Here is a 23,344-nt window from a genome sequence, read left to right as displayed (position 1 = left end):
AAATTTTTAGACGAAAAAAAAATTAACGGTTTGTGGATCGAATTAGCACTTGTGAAAGTTCAAGATGCCGCATGAAAAATCCGATCCGATATAGTTCATGATGCAAGATGACACTTGGAAGAATATATATAAATAATTTTAACTGAAATTTTAAAAATCATTTAACTGAATAAACTAAAGTTTCTCACTTGAAGAACAACTAATCGAAAAGATTATTATGTCACATTTTTAACTATTCTAAACAATGCAAATAATTTTAATAAAATCAAACTATTCTAACATAATGCAAATAATTAAATATTGTCATATACTTTTAATTAAATTTAAACTTTTAAAGATTATTCATAAAATAATTTAAACACATCTTATTAATACACAATTATTAATCCAAATTAAATGTAGAATAATAATATTTATCCTATTTTTTTGAAACAAATTGTTATACACAGACAAATCTTAACCCTACCTATCTTCTCTGCCCTCTGCCCCCCACACCCATTGAACTCTCTCAGCCGTTGACTTCTCTCCTACCTATCTTCTCTGCCCCCCACACCCATTGAACTCTCTCAGCCGTTGACTTCTCTCATCTTCTATCTCCGTTTCACAGCATTGTAGTCTCTACTTCTCCTACCTCGGCGTCTCTTCTCCTGCCTCGGCGTCTCTAACTTTGCCTCGGCATCCCCAAGTGTTCCATTCAAGCTACCCATATCATCGTCTCTCTGTCTCACAGCATCGTAGCCTCCGATTCTCCTCTCTCAACTTCTCCGCTTCTCCCCGGCATCTCCACTCTCTGCCTCGACGTCTCCGAGTCTTCCATTCAAGCAACTTGTGTCAAATTATAACCCACTTCAATTTCTGAAAAAAAAAATATTATTATGAACAAACCACACTGACACTGCACAAAAAATTGCATATGGAGTCCATAGATTTTCCTAATACCTTACATTTAAGTTCCAATTTATTTGGGAATGTTTTCCAGAAACTTCTGAATCCCTTAACATATTTCTAGAATTATATTTTTATTCAAAACAAAGTTGAAAGGCGATACAGAGCTTTACCAAATGTACACAAGTGTTCTTCTTTCTCCTTGTGAATGCATTCCCAACCTGCCATATACATCTCCACTATTTTCCTTCACTCTCCATATACAGGAACCTGTACTTAAACTGGGCAAAGGCAGTACTTATTGGCAGTACTTATTTATAGTGTTGTAAACCTTTCCAATTCTGATATGTAATTCAAATTAATTAAGGCAGATTTCAAACCCTAGATTTCATTTCGCAAACACAAAAAGTTGTCATACAGTAAACACATGGGTAAATAGATTATTAATCATCTTCTTCCTCACCAAGTTGCAGCAGTCTAAAAAGGTCTGATGTATTAAACCCTAGATTTTGTTTTGTAAACACAGAAGTTGTCATACAGTAAACACGTGTAAATAGATTACTAATATCGTCTGTGTGCATAGATAAATTGATCAGTAATTATGAATAAAGATTTGTATGTTAATATATTAACTAAATGTGAAAATGTCCTTATTTCATTATCCATATTTATTTGTTCACAAGGTAGATTGCCAGAAATTACAAAGAAGCAATCTCTCCAAACTATAAAGGTAGATTTCTTCATATAACAAAATGACACAGTATAATAACAATACTATAAACTTGCACAGGGTAACAGTGAGTTAGTTAAGGTTACCAAATTCATTAAGCACATAGAACGGACACAGCATTACAAATGGCTATAAAAGTTTACAGCATACAAATCACTATTTCGCATTGAAGTTCATGTAAAAAAAAAATATGATTATACGTAGCATAAAATTTGAATTCATGTTTAAAAAATAAAAGCCCACTTTCGAAGAAGGAAATTGTAAACGAGATAGTATCTGTACCTTTAGAGGCAGGATTACCATGGGACCTGCCGGCGTAGTGCTTAAACTTCAAGTTTTGCCTGCGCCCCTCTCGCAATCCGTTGGCCGGCGACATAACATCCAGAAGACGTTTGGTAGAAGCATTTGTTATTTCCCGATTCATTTGACTTCGCGGCTAGGGGGTTGAATTCAACTAGGTTTTAGTTGCGCTGAATGGACTGTTGATCGGAGGCAGAATCAATTTTGGGGCTAACGGAACGAACAACCTTCACCCGCTTTTGGGGCTAAAAAAAAAAAAATAATGGAGATGAAAACCCTAAAGTGTTGAACAACGAATCGAGTAGAAGAAGCATTGTTGGGCGAATTGTTACACGAAGTGAAGAAGCTATATGTGACTAGATTTTACCACTGATCTTGGAAAAACAATGGAGAAAAATCGAAAGGTCTGGAACAATTGAGAGAAGATAAGGATCTGTGCGTCATAAATGGGGAAGATAAACGATTTAATATTAAATGGGAAAATGGCACTTTTCCCCCTTATGTTATATACTTATAGCACTTTTTCCCCCTCAATTATTTATGTAAGCACATTAGCCCCCTCAATTATTTTAAAAGTGGTGATTTTCTCCCCTAATATATTAAATTGACATTTCTACCCTTAAAGTAAACATTTTATTTACTTTACTTCTCCAACAAATTATTGCGTATATGTAGCGATTATCACGGTTCGGTTCGAACTGAACCAGACACTATAGCAATCGAATTAAAAGTTTTCAGTTATGATTCAGATCTAGAACCCAATATTTGGATTTCAATTTATTAAATTTAAGAATAAAAAAACGTTCGCGATTTTGAACCGTCTTTATTTTAAAATTTTATTTTTTATTTTAAAATAGTTTAAATTCAACAATAAATGTATTTTATTTTTTCAGTTTGGAACATGAACCGCCCATTCCAGTTCGTGATTTTAATAAACTCTAAATATCGCGTTTTGATTATAAATTGTAATTGGAATATTTTGGTTTGGTTACTATAGTATCTGGTTTGAACCAAATTATAGTAATAATTTATTGGAGAATAAAAATAAATGAAATATTTATTTTAAGGGTAAATATGTCCATTTAACATTTCAGGGGGAAAAAGAGTCACTTAAATAATTGAGGGGGAAAAAGTGCTATAAATATATAATATAGGGGGAAAAAGTGCCATTTTCCCATATTAAATACTTATGTTTAGGTTTATCATTTGGGTTGGGCTGCGTTTTAAAATGAGATGGGCTACACAATCCTATTGGCCAATTAATATTATTGGTGTATAGAATGTATTTTGGATTGGACTGGTTTCATTTTATAATTGGGTGTAAATGTGTAATGTATTTCGGGCTAAATATGTTATATGTTGTATATTCAATTTTGTATTTTGAATTTCTAAATTTATTTGTTTATGGTATATGGTACTAGGTATTAATTGTATAGTATTAGCATGTATATAGGTTTTTATAAAGAGATTTATATGTTATGGCAGTTGTTTTAATGATTTGTTTTTTTTTTCTTGTAGAAAATGTTGACCTCTCATAAAATAGGAATTGTAATATTGACTAAAAATTATTGTTATATATATGTATTTGAAGCAAAATATATATATATATATATATATATATATATATATATATATATATATATATATATATATATATATATATGAAAAGTGTTCGGACAGTGTAGATCAATTTAGATCGAAGAAATGAGGGTAGAACGAAGGTGTTCAGACAAAGTGGATCAACGATCGTGTCCTTGACGGGAGTTGAGAGAGAAGATGAAGTGTCGGGTGGGTATAATTTGTACATTGTTTTATCCCTACATTTATTGAAGGTAATGTTAGTATAACTTTGAGTAGGTTTAACAAAGAGCAAGATACATCTTCAAATTAATGGAAAATCTAATCAAACGGTAATGTATTCATTGAATTACTTTATCCTCTGTAAGTGCGGATAATGTACTATGTGGAAGTACGACTATGTTTGTCGTACACAAATAAATTTTCAATAATGTATTATACAATTGCAATTTTATACATTTTTGGTTAAGTAATTCATATACTATTATATTCTTTAGGCAATCGTTATGCTGTGCATCTGTATGCACCATCCTTGGTGCATACGGATGCATACGACCTATAACAACCAAGATGCCTGATGAGATAATCAGAAGAAGTGACCATGGTGATCTTTCAAGAGAGACTTTGTGGTGTTCGTTGTTTCCTGCCTACTCCGAGGAAACACTGGAAGATATGCCAACTACAGAGTTCTTAAGTCATTAATCAACATTCGGGCAATTCCAAGACAGAATTGGTGCCGATACACATACATGTCTCTGATTGATTCAATTGAGATTTACAAGGAACATCCTACAAGATCCTTTGCAGTGCCAATGGTATTCATCCTGATAAGATCCTATTATACATAAAGTGTTTTTAATTATGGAATTATATTTATGCAATTATGGATGTGTAGTTATGCAATTCTGGATGTGAATTTTGCAATTATGGAATTATAGTTATGCAAATATGGATTTGTAGTCATGCTATTATGAATGTGTAATTGTGCAATTATGGATGTGTACTTATGAAATTTTGGAATTATAGTTATGCAATTATGGATGTCTAGTTATGTAATTATGGATGTGTATTTTTTCAATTATGAAATTATAGTTTTGCAGTTATGAAATTATGGAATTATAGTTATGCAATTATGGATGTGTGGTTATGCAATTATGGATGTGTGGTTTTGCAGTTATGAAATTATAGTTTTGCAATTATGGAATTATAGTTATGGAATTATGGAATTATAATTATGCAATTCTGGATGTGTAGTTTTGCAATTATGGAATTATAGTTATGCAAATATGGATTTGTGGTCATGCAATTCTGAATGTGTAGTTGTGCAATTGTGGAATTATAGATATCCAATCATGCATGTGTAATTATGCAAATCTGGATGTGTAGTTATTCAATTCTTTAACATGCTCTTCTGTAATTTTTGAAGCTGTTCTACTTCGACCAGGTAGAGTTCAAAGGCATGATTGTCAACTGAACATTCCCTGCAATCAAAGCTTGGACAAAGATGCTCGTACGTAAGAGGGTATCAGCTGAAATAAAGTCAGGGGGGTTTGGAAAGGGGAAAGTTATCCCTAGATTTCAAAGGCCAACCACCATTGCAACAACATCATCACCCAGACCTGCACCTGCTGCTGCTGCGATACCTAAACCAGTACCCAGCCCTGTTGCTACACCAACCGTTCCAACTCAATATGTGTCACTCTCTGATGTTGACAGAGTGACATGTGTGCTTTAGAGGCTTACAACAGATGTACTGGAATTCGGTCAGGTCATGTCTGATATCGGCATGCAAGGGGCACCAGTTGAGATATGAAGAAGGCTTTTTCGGGAATCTCCACGATGCTGATTGCTGCAAGCACGATTCAACCCACTTCTAGCCCAACTGCCTCGCAACTGGATGACATATTCTTCGGAAGTGAAAGCTTCACGGCAGCAGTTAATTCTTTGGTGGAAGCCTTTGAAAAAACAAGAAAAGATATGGAACTAGAACCCCTGTCGTTTGAGCTACTTGGGTGCTCTACTCCAACACCGCCACAATCTCAAGAGCAACCTTTGGACATCATGGTGGAGAAAATTGGGAGGAGTGCACGAGTATCAACCTCGAAGGAGAAGGAAGCAACTCCATCACTAATTAGAGTGCCATTTGAAAAATCCACCACTCCTACTACACCTGTTGCCCAAGCTGCTGAGATTGATGACTTTGATAGGTAGGTTAATGCTTTCTTATGTAGGTTTAAACTATGAATATGATGTTCAATTGATCAATATTTATGAATATGAAGTTTGATTATTATGAATATGTTCTTATTCAACTATTGACATTGATTGTTACAATTATGGATATATAGTTCTCAAATTATGAATATATAGTTTTCATATTATGGATGTGTAGTTATGCAATTATGGATCTATACTTGTGAAGTTATGAATTTGTAGTTATGCAATCCTGGATGTATAGTTGTTAGTTTATGGATCTTTATTTATGAATATATGGTATCATAACTGCCTATGTTTTTTTGTAAACAACAGTGCTATGCAAGAGAGCAAATCTGACGTCGAAGATGTCACCGTGAGAAAAAGACCTGTGTGGAAATTCAGAAACATCCCACTTTATTTGAGGTCGCCGTACTGGACGAAGAATAAAGGCTCCATCCATAATGCAACTCCCAAAGAAAAGGTCATTTCAAACTACACATTTTTGGAAACCTCAACTGAGCACCCAGGAGGGTATGTTTCCATCCACATATTTTACATGAATTTTATTTATTAATTTATGTTATTTTATTTATTTATTTATTTATTGTGTTGTAGAGAGATATTGTTCAAATACGGTGACTACTACTTATCAAGGGATGACTTTGCCATTCTGAGCAATGGTGAGATACTCAGCAGCTTCTTAGATGTCTGGTCCTTGCATTTTACATTGCTAAACACATCCCGTGCAGTTGGGGAGACAAATCGAGTCTACTTCTTCACACTAGTACATGTAAGTGTTTTTTTGTATTTGACTTGCAAACACCTATTTTAAAAATTTGAATTTACATTAAGAGTTATATAACAGTAATTACACTAAAAGTAGTTATGGGTATTTATTTGTGCAATTATGGATGTGTAGTTATCCAATTATGGAATTATAGTTTTGCAATTGTGGAATTATAGTTTTTGCAATTATGGATATATAGTTATGCAATTCTGGAAGTGTAGTTATGTAATTCTGTATGTATAACTTTAACATTTTCAAAGTATAGTGTATGAATTATGAATACTCATTCCTGCATTTGTGTATACAGCTGCAGATTGATCCAAATGACCAGTGGATGAAGGATCTCCCAACTGACATAAAAAACAAGAATTTCAATGAACGATTAAGATATGAAATATCCAGCTTTGGGAACCTTGATATCAGTGACGCAGAATTAGTAAGTTCTATTACCCATGTCCAATTTGACTTTATCATGTCCAAAAAATATTAACATTGCTTTAACTTTGAATTGGAATTAGATATTTTTCGCAGTTCATCGCCATTGTCACTACTTTTTGGTCTGCTTCAACATAAAACAACATAAATTACAGATCATAGACAACAAGGAGTTGCTAGTTGGTGTTTCAGAGAGTGACAAATATGGAGACTGTCCACGTTTGTTGGTAAAATTGATAAAAAAAAACCTTGAACTTCTTATCATTACCTATATATTGACTTTAAACCATTATCAACACTAAACTAATTTTTTGTCCAGATTGAAGCATTCAATGATTACCTTAAGGCCGAATGCTACTCCTTATATGTGAGCTTGCAAAATGTTGAAATAGAGTTCCTTGAGTTGGACTGGGCAAACACTGAAAATGTCACCGATTGTGGAATATATGTACTCAGGCATATGGAGACATACAAAGGGACTCTACAAAATTGGCAGCCAGGATTCAAGAGAACATGCGCTTGAATGTAAGAGTACAATAAAAATATTACTTTCAAAATACATTAAAAAAATGCATAAAACTAATTACTTGATGTTCTTTATTTACGTGCAAGCTTCATATACGAATTGAGAGTGAAATATGCTGCCAATCTCATAAAGTGGAGGATGAACACAGCCAGAGGGGGACGTTCTAAAAGCGGCCAAAGGTGTCTCCAAGAAGAAGTGAATGAATTTATATCTTTGACATGTTGACTCTATTCTAAAAATGTGAAACTTTTTGTGTTTTACATTAACAATGTGACTTGACTCTGTGAATGCGTGACGTTAACACTGAATACCAATTTACTTTTGATCTATGCAATTCTTTTTTTTTTTTTTTTACACATATCAAATCTAGAATTGCATGACTACACATACGTAACTTCATAACTGTAGATCCATAATTGCATAACTACAAATCCATAAGTTAATAAATGTACATCCATAATTGCATGACTAAAAATCCATAACTATATAATTGCATAGCTATAATTCCATAATTGCATAACTACACATCCATAATTGCATAACTATAATGCCATAATTGCATAACTATAATGCCACAATTGCAAAACTATAAATCCAGAATTTCATAACTACACATCCATAATTGCATAACTATAATTCCATAATTGCATAACTATAATGCAATAATTGCAAAACTATAATTCCACAATTGCAAAACTATAAATCCAGAATTTCATAACTACACATCTATAATTGCATAACTATAATTCCATAACTATAATGCCATAATTGCAAAACTATAATTCCATAATTGCAAAACTTTAAATCCATAATTGCATAACTGTAAATCCATAATTGCAACCCTACATATCCAGAATTACAAAACTATAAATCCAGAATTGCATAAGTTCAACAATAACAACTTGTATTAACATGCTCTCAATCTACACCTACATTGTCATCTAAACCTTTGCTAAACTGAACAAAATCTGAACTCGAAGAACTTGGATGTACAAGATATCCATTCCCAGCAAGCTTTGATATGCCTTCCAAAACCAAAGATTGAACAACACCCTTCGTACTCAATGCAACTTTATTTGCAGCACTCCTTCTCCCCCTTGCAAGACTGTACTTCTTTTCAATAACACCACTCCTCCTTTTATTACGCTCACCTTTCAATCTCCGGTTTGAAGGATTTTGTACACCACCACTTGAAGATGAAGCACCACACTCTTCAATATGCACATACCCAATCTTAGCTTCAACCTTTTTCTTTGCATCGTCAACAACTTCATCACAAAATTTTCTAGCTACACTACTATCTTGACTAGAAATAACTAATCTTTGAAATTTCCTACTAATATCAAAAACCCAAATTGAAGGAGGGACACCAACATTATAAACCATAGAATCAATGTTGACATTCCTACCATCAATAACCTTTTTAGTCCATCTTTTATGGATATATTTGTCAGGGATACTAGAAACACAATGTACATGAAGAATGCGTATACAATGACAGTATAGAATTCCCAACTCAGAAATCAACTTGCAACTACAAGAAATGTCCAAGTTGGCTGGGTTAAAACTAACTTCATGCCTTATAATGTCTATATCTGGCCGCCACACGTGATACTTGTGTTGACTGCCATTATTCAACACCATTTCTTGATGACAAGCACTGCCTTTCATAAATTGTTCCCCAAACAAAAAATATATCTCAATAGTATATACCTCTCTAGCATGTGAAAGAAGTTTCACATGCTCCATCATCATAGCGGGTACCCCTTGAGCACAACGAAAATCTTCACCATTCTCTTTACTTCTCCATTCAGAAATTACACTTATAAACGATGAATAGAAATCACAAAGACCTGCTGTCTTGGACAGCCTTTTAGAAATCGAATGATTTGTAGTTTCACTCCTTTGTGACGACAAAATGCCCACAGAAAAATGATCCTTGTTAAATGCTGGACACCACTTCTCCCTACAGTCATAAAGCTTTTCTAACCAAATATTCTTGTGACATTTATAGTCAGTCACCAACCTGAAAATGATAAGATACAATCACTAATGTTTATGAAGTAGAATAACAAAACAATATCACCACACCTCTAACACATGCTCAAAACTCTACTGCTATATATGCATAATTGGAATACTATATATCCATAATTGATATACTATACATCCATAATCCATATACTGCATTTCCAGGGACCACCAGTCAGTTCAACTGCTATACATCCATAATTGCTATACTAAACATTCATAATTGATAAACTATACATCCATAATTCATATACTACATGTTTAGAGACCAGCAGTAAGTTCCAGTGCTAAACATCCATAATTGGTAGACTATACATCCAAAATTCCTATACTATACATCCATAATAAATATACTAAGTGATCAGAAAGTCTAATACTATATATATATATATATATATATATATATGAAATATAATCCAAAATGCTATAAATATGCAATATAATTCAATAAAAACCATTAATTACTAACATACCTTGTCCAATAAAATTGAAACTCAGCTTTGGTCTCTGTGTATTTCAACACGTAGTTAAACATATCCAAGAAATCCTTATTATTCATTAATGTCTTGATATGCTTCTTTGAATTCTCACCAATATGCCATATGCAAAGACGGTGACGTGATGTTGGAAACACTTGAGAAATAGCAGCAGTCATAGCTGCACATTGATCTGTCATGATAGACTGTGGACACTTACCACCCATAGACCTTAAAAACGCTTTAAACAACCACATAAACGATTCTATCCTCTCGTTCATCAAAAACCCGCATCCAAACATTACATTCATGCAATGATGATTCATCCCTACGAAAGGGCCACAAATCATATCATATTTGTTGGTACGATATGTCGTATCATGCACTAACAAATTCCCAAACACCTCATAATCTCGTCTCATTTGACCATCCCTCCAAAAAAACTGCACAATCTTGAATCCAAATCAAGTTCAAAATCAAAGAAAAAATCGAACTCGGTGGACTGCCTCCTCCTAAATATTTCAATTAAAGAGTTAGAATCTGTTCCATCCCAATCGCTTGACTGTATCAGCAGCCATTGAATTATAAGCATCTCTATTGGTGAAACCAACTAATGGAGACCCCCCTGATTGATGTTTTAGGAACCTAATATCATCCGCCAGTGCAACTCCACTGTCTTTCAAACCTTGTAAATATAAGAGCTGGTTATCTCCAACACTTCTATGTGAACGAAGTAGATGACTCTTGTTGAACACACATAACTCATGATTGTGCACTTTCTCATGTTTTGTAACTGTCTACAACCCATCATCACCCACATCAAACTGAACAAATGCTTCACACCTTGTCCTTGTGTCAATTTTTGAATAAGCCTTAACCCCACTGTTTGCCTTATAACCAGCCTTAGAACAACAAAAGTTTTTCATTTGAATTGTGTTAGTAGATCCCTTGTAACATTGATGACCCTTCCTCACACTAAAACCAACTCTATATGCATAATTGTTATACAACTCATAAGCCTCATCAACATTACTTACTACCGAACCAACCAAATCTTGATCAACTGCAAATATAACACAATAATAAACATTTTCCTTAAAATATAATTCCTAGCCAGAATTTGCTAATTAAAAGATAAACAACTATGAGTAAACCTGGAATTGAAGAATAGCCATCAAGTCTACACCTGCTTGGTCTGAACTCACTGAACCATCCATAATGCCTTCACTAACTACATTATATAAACATTGTGAACATTATTTCAAACAGTTCATCAAACAGCAAAATAAATCCTGGATATATATGTATGTTATTATGGATATATAGATATGCTATTCTGGATAAGCAGACGCAACAAACTGTCAAAACAGAGTACTCGCGAATTCTGAATATATAGTTATGCAATTATGGAAATATAGTTATGAAATTATGGATGTGTGTTTATACAATTCTGGATGTGTATATATAAAATTATGGAATTATAGTTATGCAATTCTGGAATTATTGTTATACGATTATAGATATTTACTTATGAAATTTTGTATAAATATTTACAAAACAACAAACTCATATTCATTGTACCACAATCAAACAAAATGGCAGATTCTAAACACAAACATCAATCAAACATACTGCTAGAAACAATTTTATCGCAATGAATCGCAAAACCATACAAAAACGCAAAAGGAACAAATGCAAAAACAAACGCAAAAATGCAAAGCACCTTGAATCGAAAGCAGAGCATCAACTGCAGAATCTGTCTGCTCTATTGCCTCCTCCATCTAACACTCAATACACAAAATTGAATGCAATTCCGATACCAATTGCGATTGCGAATGCGCAGATCTTGAATGCCAATTCCACAATGAGTAACTGCCAAAAACCGAATTGTGAAAGGAAAAGAAACAATTGCGAAAGGAAAAGGAACTTGGAAAAGAAACAATTGCGAAAGGAAACAAACGCCGTTAACGATTTTTTTTTTTTTTTTTTATATAAGATATAAGACCGCGTGTTACTCTAAAACGACGTCGTGTGCATCCGTATGCACCATGCATGGTGCAAACGGATGCACAACATAATTTGCCTTCTTTAGGAATAAGGGTCAAATTGACCACGAAACCTGAAAGTGCAATTGGGCCACCCTGTAGTAAAAAAGATTACAATTACACCATTCAACAAGCTAAATATGTGCAATTTTACCAACTAGCATGTAAGCTCCATCTCCTTCCGGTTACCTAGTGACATGGACGCTGAGTTGGCAATTAATTTCCTTTTCTTTCCTCTTTCTTCCTAACAGATGTCTTTTCCATTGAAATTTTTACTTTCTCTCTTTTTATCTCAACCCAGTTGACCTTCACCGGCGTTTTAGCTCTCTTTATCAATGCATAGAGGTTCACGCCTTGTATTTATATACTCCACTCCGTCGTGTTTCTCACCTTTTCCCTTTTCCTTCTGGTGTTCGACAACTATAGTGGCAGATCCTCGGCGACATCTAGTAACGTCGACGTTGGTTTCATGTTAAGGGCTATGTTCACGGTCGACACCATGACTTCTTTTGCATTACGTACTGTCCTCGTTAACGGAACTTAATTGCGTTCGAGAAGGTCATTATTAGGGCTGATGTGGAATTTTATGAGGCCATGACAGAGGCATTGAAGAGTTTGAGCGCGGCGGTAGTGACAACGGCGGTTTGTGCTTGGTTTTCAGCATATGTTGATGCATGCTTGGTTTTCACAGAGAATACATCTTCTGTGGGGAGAGAATGATCAGCTTTTCAAGGTCAAGCTAGCTAAAGACATGAAAGAGTAAGTTTTTTTCAAATATCTGACACTCAAAGAACACTGTAATGAACTCCTGAACTATAATTCCCATTTGAATCGACTCATGAACAAAACAAGGAATGAGATCAAACTCTAACCAATCAAAAGATGGCCTATATATAACATTTCATTGCTAAGTGTGTGTGTGTGTGTATATATATATATATATATATATATATATATATATATATATATATATATATATATATATATATAATCAAGACAACATTTGAAGGTATAAGTTAAGGGAGGCAGACCACCTGGTTCACCTGGAGCGACCTTGCGTCTACAACAGGTGTCTCAAGAAGTTCCTTGTTTCCCTCCAAGTAGATAAAGCCCAAAAGTGATGACAAGTTTCAGTTCCGTCTTAAATATCAAAATGTATGATTTTTTTTTTTTTTAATTTTTTTTTGTTTGTTTTGGCAGTCTGTGTTGGCGACGGCAGTGACGACGGCGATGTTGTTCTGGAGCGGGGAGTGGAAGAGTTTGAGCATAGAAATGGAGAGGTATAAGCGAGGGGTGTTTCCTACTTTGTGGACGTGGTTGGAACGGTCGTTACGTGTTAAGCGTACTACGCTAGCTCCATTGCCTATTTGCCTTTGACCTTTATTAAGGTTTCGTCGTTGTTATCGAATGTTGTTATCAGGTTAGCCACTCTAGTTATTCCATTTTTGTTTGTGGGTTTCTGCAGCTTCGCTCAGGGAACCGGCGACAGTCGTCGTGTTCTTCTACTGCTGATAGAACAGATTCAGCAGAGAAATGTTTCCGATGCTTTGATCCTAATACATTCCACAACCTGACCATCATGGCGTCGTCCTATAGTAAATCCCGATGGCTTGGTTGGATCAGAGGAGTAATAGAAGTTCTGAAACTTGGTTGACTGGCTGTGGGAAAGACAAGCTGTTAGGACATCCTTAATAGTTGGAGATTTTACTCCAAATTTTTGTGGGCCCCAACATCCACCCCATCATCCACTATCTCACTCAATCACAAAATCTTGACTCACCATTTTATTTTCATATTTTAATTATTTATTTATTTATTTAATTTATATATTTATAATTTTATAATAAACATAAATGAATGAACATACCTAAATATGAAAATTAAATAAATAATTATTTAAAAATTTCTTTTCCAAACTTAATTAAAATAAACATAGTACGCCTAATTAATTAATACGATAGTTATTGAATGAAAAAAACAAATAATTACTTAAAAATTAAACTACAAAAATAAATTGAGAGAAATATAAAAATAAATTAGGAGTAGATTGAAATATGTTAAAGTTTGTGAAAGATGTGATATTTATAATCCTATCCTATATATAATAAAGTCATATGATTTTGTGAAAATTAAATGGTGATAATCAACATTTAATTGTCACAAGACCATAATAATATTGTTAATTATAATAACAATAACGATAACAATAATAATAATAATTGCAATAATAATAATGATAATAATATCCAATATATATATATATATATATATATATATATATATATATATATATATATATATATATATATATTATATTTATATTTCAATTTCTACTGGCAAATTATTTTGTGAACGATGGTCCACATAATTGTATGGATCATGAATATCAAATACATTTTTAATATATTAAAAATACATTATTTTTATATTGAAAGTACCTTACATGCATATATAATGTACCCTTAGTATATTTAAAATATACTTTTTATTGCATGCAACCCCAAAGTTCATAAGTTTGAAATTAATATATGGCATAGCTAGGCGGCCTAATATTTAAGATTGTTGATGTGCATATTAAGGACTACGGAGATAAAGATGTGTTATTCGTGGATTCATCGGATACTATCCAACAACACTCTCCAACTTAATTGATGTGAAGTAGGCTTAGTAACATAAAGATTATATTCTCGAATTATTAGTTCTCATCTTTTATTGATTACACACTTAATTCGATAGTATTTGGAAGAAAAAATCAATGTTCGAACTAAGATTGTGATTTTGGTCTTTAAAGGTCAATTGTATGTTGCTACATCTAGAGTTAGAAATCTCAAAGGTCTAAAAATTTTGATTCGTGGTGACTCTAAAATTATAATTCAATTACTATTGTAGTTTACTAAGTTCTTAAAAATTTGTAATATTAAATACTATGTACTAAATTTTTAATATAGTTTAAAATATGTAGTAATCACCCACCTTAAATATTATTTTAATTGTAAATATATTTATGTTCATAATTTTATCATAGGAATTCACACATAATAATTATTAAATAACAAAAATTTTATATATGAATAAACCTCATATAGGGTATATTTTTATAACATATTTTCCGTGCATCGCACGAGACAAATACTAGTAATAATAATAATAAATAAATAAAAATAAATAAATAAATAAATAAATAAAAGAAAAAGAAAGAAGGTGTGCCGTTGCAATGGCAACGTCACAGAATTTGGCCGGAAAATTGGCCATTGCCAAAATTAAATTTCAGAGTGGCCCACTGGCCACTCTGAAAAAGCTGTAATTTTTTATTTTTTTTTACCTGACAAAATCTTTGGTTTTGCAGGAGAAAAATTTCCTCAAAATCTTTCCACCCCATTTGTCAAAGTCTATCCCAAGAAATTTTACTATTCTAAAAATGTGGTGAAGATCCCTTATTGGGGATGCCCTTAGGAAGAGAGAGGAAAGAACAATAAAATAATTGTCAACTCAGCGTCCTTATCACCAGGTAATCGGAAGGAGAGGGAGCTTACCTTCTAGTTGGTAAAATTGAACACATTTAGCTTGTTAAAAGGTGTAATTGCAATCTTTTTTAGTACAGTGATTCAATTACATTTTCGGGTTTCGTTCAGTGACCAATTTGACCCTTATTCATCTTTTTTATTTTATTATTACTGTTAATTGTACTACTAAATCATATATCCCTATATCGCACGGGTGCACCTAGTAGGTTACTAGTCCATAAAAAACAAAAGATTAAAAGTTTCCCTGCCAAACAAAACACTCACGCCTTAACACTTTGGAAAAAAAGAAAACCTCACGCCTCCAGTGTTCTTCGATTCGCCGTCTCACACCTCCGCCTCCGCCCGTAGCTGTGAAAAGAACGAAAGAGTTAAACCCTAATTCATCCATCACTCAGGTTTGATTCTGGATATGGATCTGGGAGACCATCTACATATGCTGAACATTCCAGCACTTATGCGGCTATGCTTTTCAAATAATTTTCCAGGTAAGCCTCAATGGACCATTTGGCTGCTTTTTGTTTTTGTTTCTATCCTCTCTCCTTTTTTTTTTTATCTACTTTCCACCATATTGCCAATAGTTGCCCTTCTTACTTGTCAAGAGATGAACGCTGGAGCTGTAACGCTTACAGACTGTGTCTTTTGGTTTGTTCTTGTACCATATCTGACCTTCGAAGGCTACAATTTGAATTTTGTAAGTACAGTGAGTGCCCGGATTGAATTCTCTGTGGACTATGTTGTCGCCGGAAGGCTTGGGGGAGCGGGTACTTATATATTTTACCTCCATTATTTATTCAAATGATTTTTCAATTTCAAATAGAACTTCCATTATTTATTCAAACGAAACACATTATAACTGTTTTATTATTATTATTATTATTATTATTATTATTATTATTATTATTATTATTATTATTATTATTATTATTATTATTATTATTATTATTATTATTATTATAAAAGTAAAACCTATTATCAAGATTGATCTTATATTTTGTTATCCTATGAACTGATTGTACTGGGTATGTTGTTCTGGTTCTTAGTCATGAATGAACCTATTGGACATTCTGGTAACCCTGATTTCTTAAAGAGAAATAGTGTACTGCTGGTTTAGATTTTTGTGTTAAGAAAGGGCTATAACTGAGGGTGTGCACAGTTTTCCCATATCTGCACTCTGATGCTAAATGGTGAGTTCCAGTTAGTTTTAGTATGGCATGCTGTCATATATGAGCCATCTGAGTAAAAGGAGAAAATTGAATTGTCTCAGTCATGCATCCAACCTAGTTGGGCAGAGTGGTCTAGAGTTAGTTTGTCACAATGGTTTTCTATTTTATTTTGATCAATAATCTAAGTTCACTTCTTTTTGCACTGGGTATGTTGTTCTGGTTCTTAGTCATTTGTGACTGTTCAAAAACCTAAGTAGGCACTCAACTAGTTATTTTCCCACAAAAGATGTACTGTATTTTGTGAAAGTTATATAAGGCTGGCATTGCTATTGTTATCTATGCAATGTTTGAGTAAAATTGATTCTTCCAGAACCTAATCCCATTCGTAACACAGAGCAGTGGTTGTCTTGGATGTGATAATAAGGCAAAATTGATTTTATCCTCTAACAAGTCACCAAACAAAGGATAACATGGCTCCAGTATGTAGCACATCAGAAGATTTCTGGACTACTAGCACACGGGGCATGGATACCAATGTTAGTACGTCAGTGTGTAATAGCTTTGCATTTGGTACCAATTTGCACGTGTGACAGTGTGTAATAGTTGGTTTTTATATAACTGCAGGGACAAAAAATCTGGAATCATTTGAGAAGTTGTTACATATTCCTGCATCTTAATCTTGTACCATGCAACTTAAAATGCATTATAAGCTATTAGCTTAGCCTTTATGATTTGAAGAGACTAGGATATCTGCCCTTCCAACTGTCTTGTCTAGTTGCCTTAGAATCCAATATGTTGGATATAATTACATCGAATCTTTTGTGTTTTTTATCTGCTGGTGCCTGGTGGTTAGAATAGGTAGATATATTTTAATCCCTGACCCTGTGGTGCTTCATACATCTTCAGCCCCTTCATTTCTATTTAGTACCATTTTGTGAACCAAATTATTGTTAGCATAGTTATTGGAGAACAGTTAGAATATACTGTACATGAGTGCACGACAGTAAATTGAATTATAATTACTTTTCAGTGGAAGTTTGCATTAGTTTGTAGGGGATATTTTAAGTACCAAGAGGACTCTGATATTTTGTCAAAATGCTTTGAGGTAATGCCTGGCTTAGTTTTTTTCCTTTAAAATAAATTTCCCCCTATTTTGATGTGTGGCTCTAATTAAATTTGTGTTTATGCACATTTATGAATTTTGTAGTGATTGAGAGCAGTACCTTGGAATGGAGCATACTGACAATGCTCCTAAATGCCCAAATTCTTCTTCAGCCCCTTCTCGTTCTTCCACTTCCGACGTGGCTTCATTCGCCCGCGGCAGCTCTTCCTCCTGGAGTGGCAATCTTTCTATGTTGCATGTACGCCTAATGTCTGCTGAAGATGAAACCAGAAGCTGCTGCATTGAACCTGGAAATAAATTAGCTACAAACACGTATCCTTACGTTGAAAATGGAAGCTGCCGCGAATACGTATGATGAGCCTGGAAATGAATATACTGCTACCACGTAATGATGAACCTGGAAGGCAGTACAACTCCTTACCATTTGAAAAATAGCTCGCATGCAACCATCCAACTCCTTACCATTTGAAAAATAGCTCGCATTCTGGGGAATCTGCCAGCAAATCTTCCCAGAAGGCAGGAATGATGTGCATACAAGAAGTGGTGCAAGGTTGAGCTTGAGGAGATGCCATGTATTGAGTATTGCGTCCTGCAAGGTGGTGAGAGTGAAGACATAATGGGCAGAAAGGGCACCTAAGAGAGGGATTATAAACAGCAGATTCGAGGCATGGGTAATCAAGAAATGGAAAAAATGGTTCAAATGTTTCAGTCTGCGGCGTGATGGGAGAATATTGTTATTGTTCTTTTGTGTGTCCATTGTCAGCTAGGTATAAGACCATATAACAATAATCTATGTGTTCTTGGATGTAAGAGTATCTTCTACAGTACAAGACATGTATCCTGATCGCTGATATACTAAGATTCATATGTAACAATATTTTTCATTAAGTCACATTAATGTGGTGTAAGTTTAATTGGACACTTTATGTCTATTAATTGGTAACATAATGTTGTAACGGAAATAATTATAAAGATTATATTGATGGCATATAAGGCTATATAAGTATAGGTCCTGTCACTACTCCGAAACACCTGAAATACACAATTTATAGAGAAAAGGGTCAAATAGGCCCCTAAACATTACTCAAGGAGTCAATTAAGCCCTTGAACTTTCAAAATGTGCAATTAAGCCCTTAAACATATTATTTTAGAGCAATGAGGCTCAAAAATCGGTTGGTGACCTACAATTACAGGTCAAAAAGATTTCGGCGAACCTCCGACAACATTCCGACCAAAAACCGGCGAAACCTTCGCCGGCATCATTTGGCTGCCATCTCCGGCGAAGGAGAAGGCAGACCAACTGCTTTTTTGATCAGCCTTCTCCTTCGCCCGAGAAGGCAACCAATTGGTAGCCTTCCTTCTCCGGCAACTGGAGAAGGCAACCAATTGGTTGCCTTCTCTGGCGACTGGAGAAGGCGACGCCGTCGCCTTGTCCCGTGAAGGAGAAGGGTTGGGTTGCCTTCTCCTTCGTGGGAGAAGGCGACCCAGTCCTTCGCCGGATCTGGTTCGCCTTCTCCTTCGCGAACCAGATCCGGCGAAGGAGATGGGTTCTGTTCTCCTTCGCCGGATCTGGTTCGCGAAGGAGAAGGCGAACCAGATCCGGCGAAGGACTGGGTCGCCTTCTCCCGCGAAGGAGAAGGCAACCCAACCCTTCTCCTTCACGGGAGAAGGTCGCCTTCTCCAGTTGCCAGAGAAGGCAACCAGTCCAGTTGCCGGAGAAGGAAGGCAACCAGCTTGGTTGCCTTCTCCGGCGAAGGGGAAGGCTGACCAAAAAAGCAGTTGGTCTGCCTTCTCCTTCGCCGGAGATGGCAGCCAAATGACGCCGGCGAAGGTTTCGCCGGTTTTTGGTCGGAATGTTGTCGAAGGTTCGCCGGAATCTTTTTGACCTGTAATTGTAGGTCATCAACCGGTTTTTGGGCCTCATTGCTCTAAAATAATATGTTTAAGGGTTTAATTGCACATTTTGAAAGTTCAAGGGCCTAATTGACTCATTGAGTAATGTTCAGGGGCCTATTTGACCTTTTTCCCCAATTTATATTGTTCGGAGTTCAAGTGGGAGACATTGTTACTGATGGAATATGAGATTGGGCATGGCCATGCACTCCGGGTATTGTTTATTTAGCTTGTATTTATCCGCTGCTTAATTATCTTATCTTGTCACATATTTTCGATGTTGTATCGTTCTGGGCCTTGCATTGGGCTTGCACGTACTTTTGTCTTTTGTTGGGCCACACGCCCGTATTAATTATACATTCCCTTTTGTAATTTCGTGTTGTATATTTGATTTATGGTGGATCCGATCCGATCCCATTAAAACTATCAGTTACCCTGCAAAAATTGCTACTACGATATTCACAATGCAATAAATAAAGGTATCAACTATGGTGAGAGTTTTTTGCTTGATCCTTACGCTTTCGTTATGAGGTTAGATCATTACAAGTATTATGATTGTATAATATTTAGTCTAACATCATATACTAGGTTCGTTTGCGAATATTAAGGTTGCAAGGGATTCGCTTTGTAGTCTGATTTTGGCGCCCCTACAGGAAAAGTGTATTCAAAGCTTAGAGCAGTCACTGCCCGATTGGCTGAGAGGTTTTGATTGAAATTTTGGGTTTTTGATATACAATCTTATGGATTGGTTCCCTATATGATTTGCTGATGATTGCATTGATTATTTGAGATGAAAATTTTGAAAGTGAGTGCCTCACGATTTGTTTGGTGCTAAAAAAAAAAATATCTTTTACAGTACAAAGGCCATCTTCCACAGGTAGGATCACCTTTATGGAGCGTTATGCCATGGAACCGTGTTCACCATGAATGGTGAACACGGTTCCAACGGTGTTAGTACACCGTTATTTTTTTATTTTTTATTTTTTTAAATTAATTGCGTGACTTTTCTTCTTCATTTTCACATTTTGCGATTTCACTTTAATTTGAGGTGAACAATGATTTCGGACATTCATAAATTATGAATTCATGCCTGCACATTCACTTTGGAACCATGCCTACACATTCCCATCCGAAATCACGGACATTCATAAATTATGAATTCATGCCTGCACATTCACTTTGGAACCATGCCTACACATTCACTTTGGAACCATGAGATTATGAATTTTCTGTTATAAGATTATGAATTTTCAGTTATGAGATTATGAATTTTCTGTTATTAGATTATGAATTTTCTGTTATGAGATTATGAATTTTCTGTTATGCGATTATGAATTTTCTGTTATGCGATTATGAAAATTCATAATCTCATAACAGAAAATTCATAATTTGATCAACGCGCGCCGTTAACTCCACATCCGCGATTTTTTTGTTTTTTTAATACCTAAAAACGACGTCGTTTGGCTTTGTGTTCACCACGGTGAACACGTTTCCAGAGCATAATTTGCCCACCTTTATTCACCCCATCCACAAAATGAGTATCCTTCGAACCAAGCGTATGTGAAACCATAGGATCCAAGACAACTATTCTGGCCAGAACAACAAGGCTGAGCTAATAATAATAATAATAATAATAATAATAATAATATATTAATTTTTTGGAGAATGTATTCATCAAATAAAATTAAGAAACATGGTCTAAGATGAAGTCCATGGCAAGAAATGGATGACAAGGCAACTCGCATATATCAAACTTTCTCCAACTCTCTCTTCTAAAGTTATAAAATAAAATAGAAATAGGAGATGCCCTCAGTCTCACTAACACTGCAATCTCCCCAACATGATTGGTAGCAACTTCTAACACACCTGTCATCAAGTCATCAATTTCTTGCCATGGGATGGGAATAAAAATGGAATATGTATTCTTCCATACCATAGATTCCTCAAGAATCCATATTGTCATACCATAACGCAACAGGGTCAGGTTGTCACGGTCGTCACTTATAAAAAGATCAATAAAAGCTAGTCGACCATCTATCTCTACCAATCTAGATCGACCGCACCGGTCCTCTACCCACAATCCTGGGATAATAGTTGTGGGAGGAGGAGGTATAACTTGGAAATTCTCAGCCCTAACATCAAACGCTACTAGTTCACCTTTATTCAAGGAATTAAAGAAATAAATAACGCCATCAATATGAACACTAGTACGAGAATAAAAAAAATTATTGAAATAATTGTAAGGGTGGTAGGAAGAAGAAGAATGAATCTCCCTCCATGATTCATCCACGCCCAGTGTAAAAACCCAATACTTTACATAATGGGTATAGTCTACTAACTTCAACACCTTGTATCTTCTCAAGACTGAATCAAAACCTAAGAGCCCAAAAGCAGTAATCCCGATCCCGCTCCTGGAGACATTTGGACAGGTTGATGGAAGAGAGATATGGTGTCGGGTACTAAGGTTGTGAATAGCAATGGCGTCTTGGTAGTGTGAGCGTGCGCAGAAACAAATGAGGCCGTTCACGGAAGAGGTTATATAAACCCTTCGAAAGAGATCGATATACTGGAGATGATTGGCATGGAGCATTCCTTGGTTTTCTTCAGAATAATTTATTGTGTAATGGGAATTGCGTCTCATGTGGACTAGAATGCTCATCCTACTGGGAAGGGTTAAGGACCAGTTGCGGTGCAGATCGGCAAAGGGATGATCAACAATCAGAGAAGAAAAGAATTTAGAAACACACTTGAATTGCATCAGAGATTTGGCAGGGAGTTTACTCACAATTTGGACGAGAATCTCTTGTGGAAGAAAAGGTAAATCCTCTCGTGGAAGAAAAGAGGAAGCCGATGCACTCAACTTTGAAGAACTCATCGCTCCTTTTGCCGATGTTTCTGGCTGCTGGCTGCTGCCCGCTATGGATGCATATGAATATATATATATATATATATATATATATATATATATATATATATATATATATATATATATATATATATATATATATATATATATATAGGGCTATCGTACCTCGAAATCCTAACCCTTATCGTATTTAAATAATTGGTATAATTATTAAATACGGAATGTTGGTATTAGTTGCCGTCTTTGCAAGAGAGCGGATCATCCGTTTATAATTGGTATAATTATTAAATATGGAAAATTTAAGCATATTTCCTAAGTAATGCGTGGAAACATTAAAGTTTAACAGACAGCCTATTATTACAGAAATTTAACCATATTCCCTAAGTAATACCTGGAAACATTAAAGTTTAACAGTATTCTAATGTGAGATCACATCTATCTATATTAATATATAAAAATAAAATCCTTCCAAAACTTTAACTTTCCGCCTAATTCATAATTTTTTTAATAAAAATATACTATTTTATATTTTCATATTCGTACTATAATTCTAAATTAAAATTTCTATTCTAATCTATACTTTTATACTATATATAAAAACAAAATCCTCAATTTAACTTCCCACTTAAAAGACTCCTATACTATTAAGGTTCGCACAATATTTTTCTTATTCCTAATACAATTCTAGATTAAAATTAATAATAATAATAATAATAATAATAATAATAATAATAATAATAATCTATACGGTTAATAAAAGTAAAATCATCATCTTCAACTTTCCCG

At 34.6% G+C, this 23,344-nt stretch overlaps 2 long non-coding RNA genes across 3 annotated transcripts; one reads left to right on the top strand and one right to left on the bottom strand.

The window, feature by feature from the left end:
• Window positions 1-365: 365 nt before the first annotated feature.
• LOC109158843 lies at window positions 366-2,334 on the bottom strand. 2 transcript variants are annotated; one of them, XR_002050450.1, is made up of 3 exons: window positions 2,283-2,334; window positions 1,059-2,160; window positions 366-855 (listed from the first exon to the last, which is right to left on the bottom strand). It is a non-coding gene; the product is annotated as an uncharacterized LOC109158843 (long non-coding RNA). The 2 variants fall into 2 exon arrangements; XR_002050449.1 differs by having other exon boundaries at window positions 371-855; window positions 1,059-1,166; window positions 1,898-2,320.
• A 13,470-nt stretch (window positions 2,335-15,804) lies between these two features.
• Window positions 15,805-18,697, top strand: LOC109159119. Its single transcript, XR_002050502.1, has 4 exons — window positions 15,805-15,998; window positions 16,115-17,212; window positions 17,301-17,781; window positions 17,884-18,697. It is a non-coding gene; the product is annotated as an uncharacterized LOC109159119 (long non-coding RNA).
• Window positions 18,698-23,344: the final 4,647 nt, after the last annotated feature.

The sequence above is a fragment of the Ipomoea nil genome, unplaced genomic scaffold (genome assembly GCF_001879475.1).
Source record: "Ipomoea nil cultivar Tokyo-kokei standard unplaced genomic scaffold, Asagao_1.1 scaffold2826, whole genome shotgun sequence".
Taxonomy (NCBI): domain Eukaryota; kingdom Viridiplantae; phylum Streptophyta; class Magnoliopsida; order Solanales; family Convolvulaceae; genus Ipomoea; species Ipomoea nil.
The sequence above is the reverse complement of the archived record's forward strand: the minus strand, read 5'-3'. Positions and strand labels throughout refer to the sequence as shown.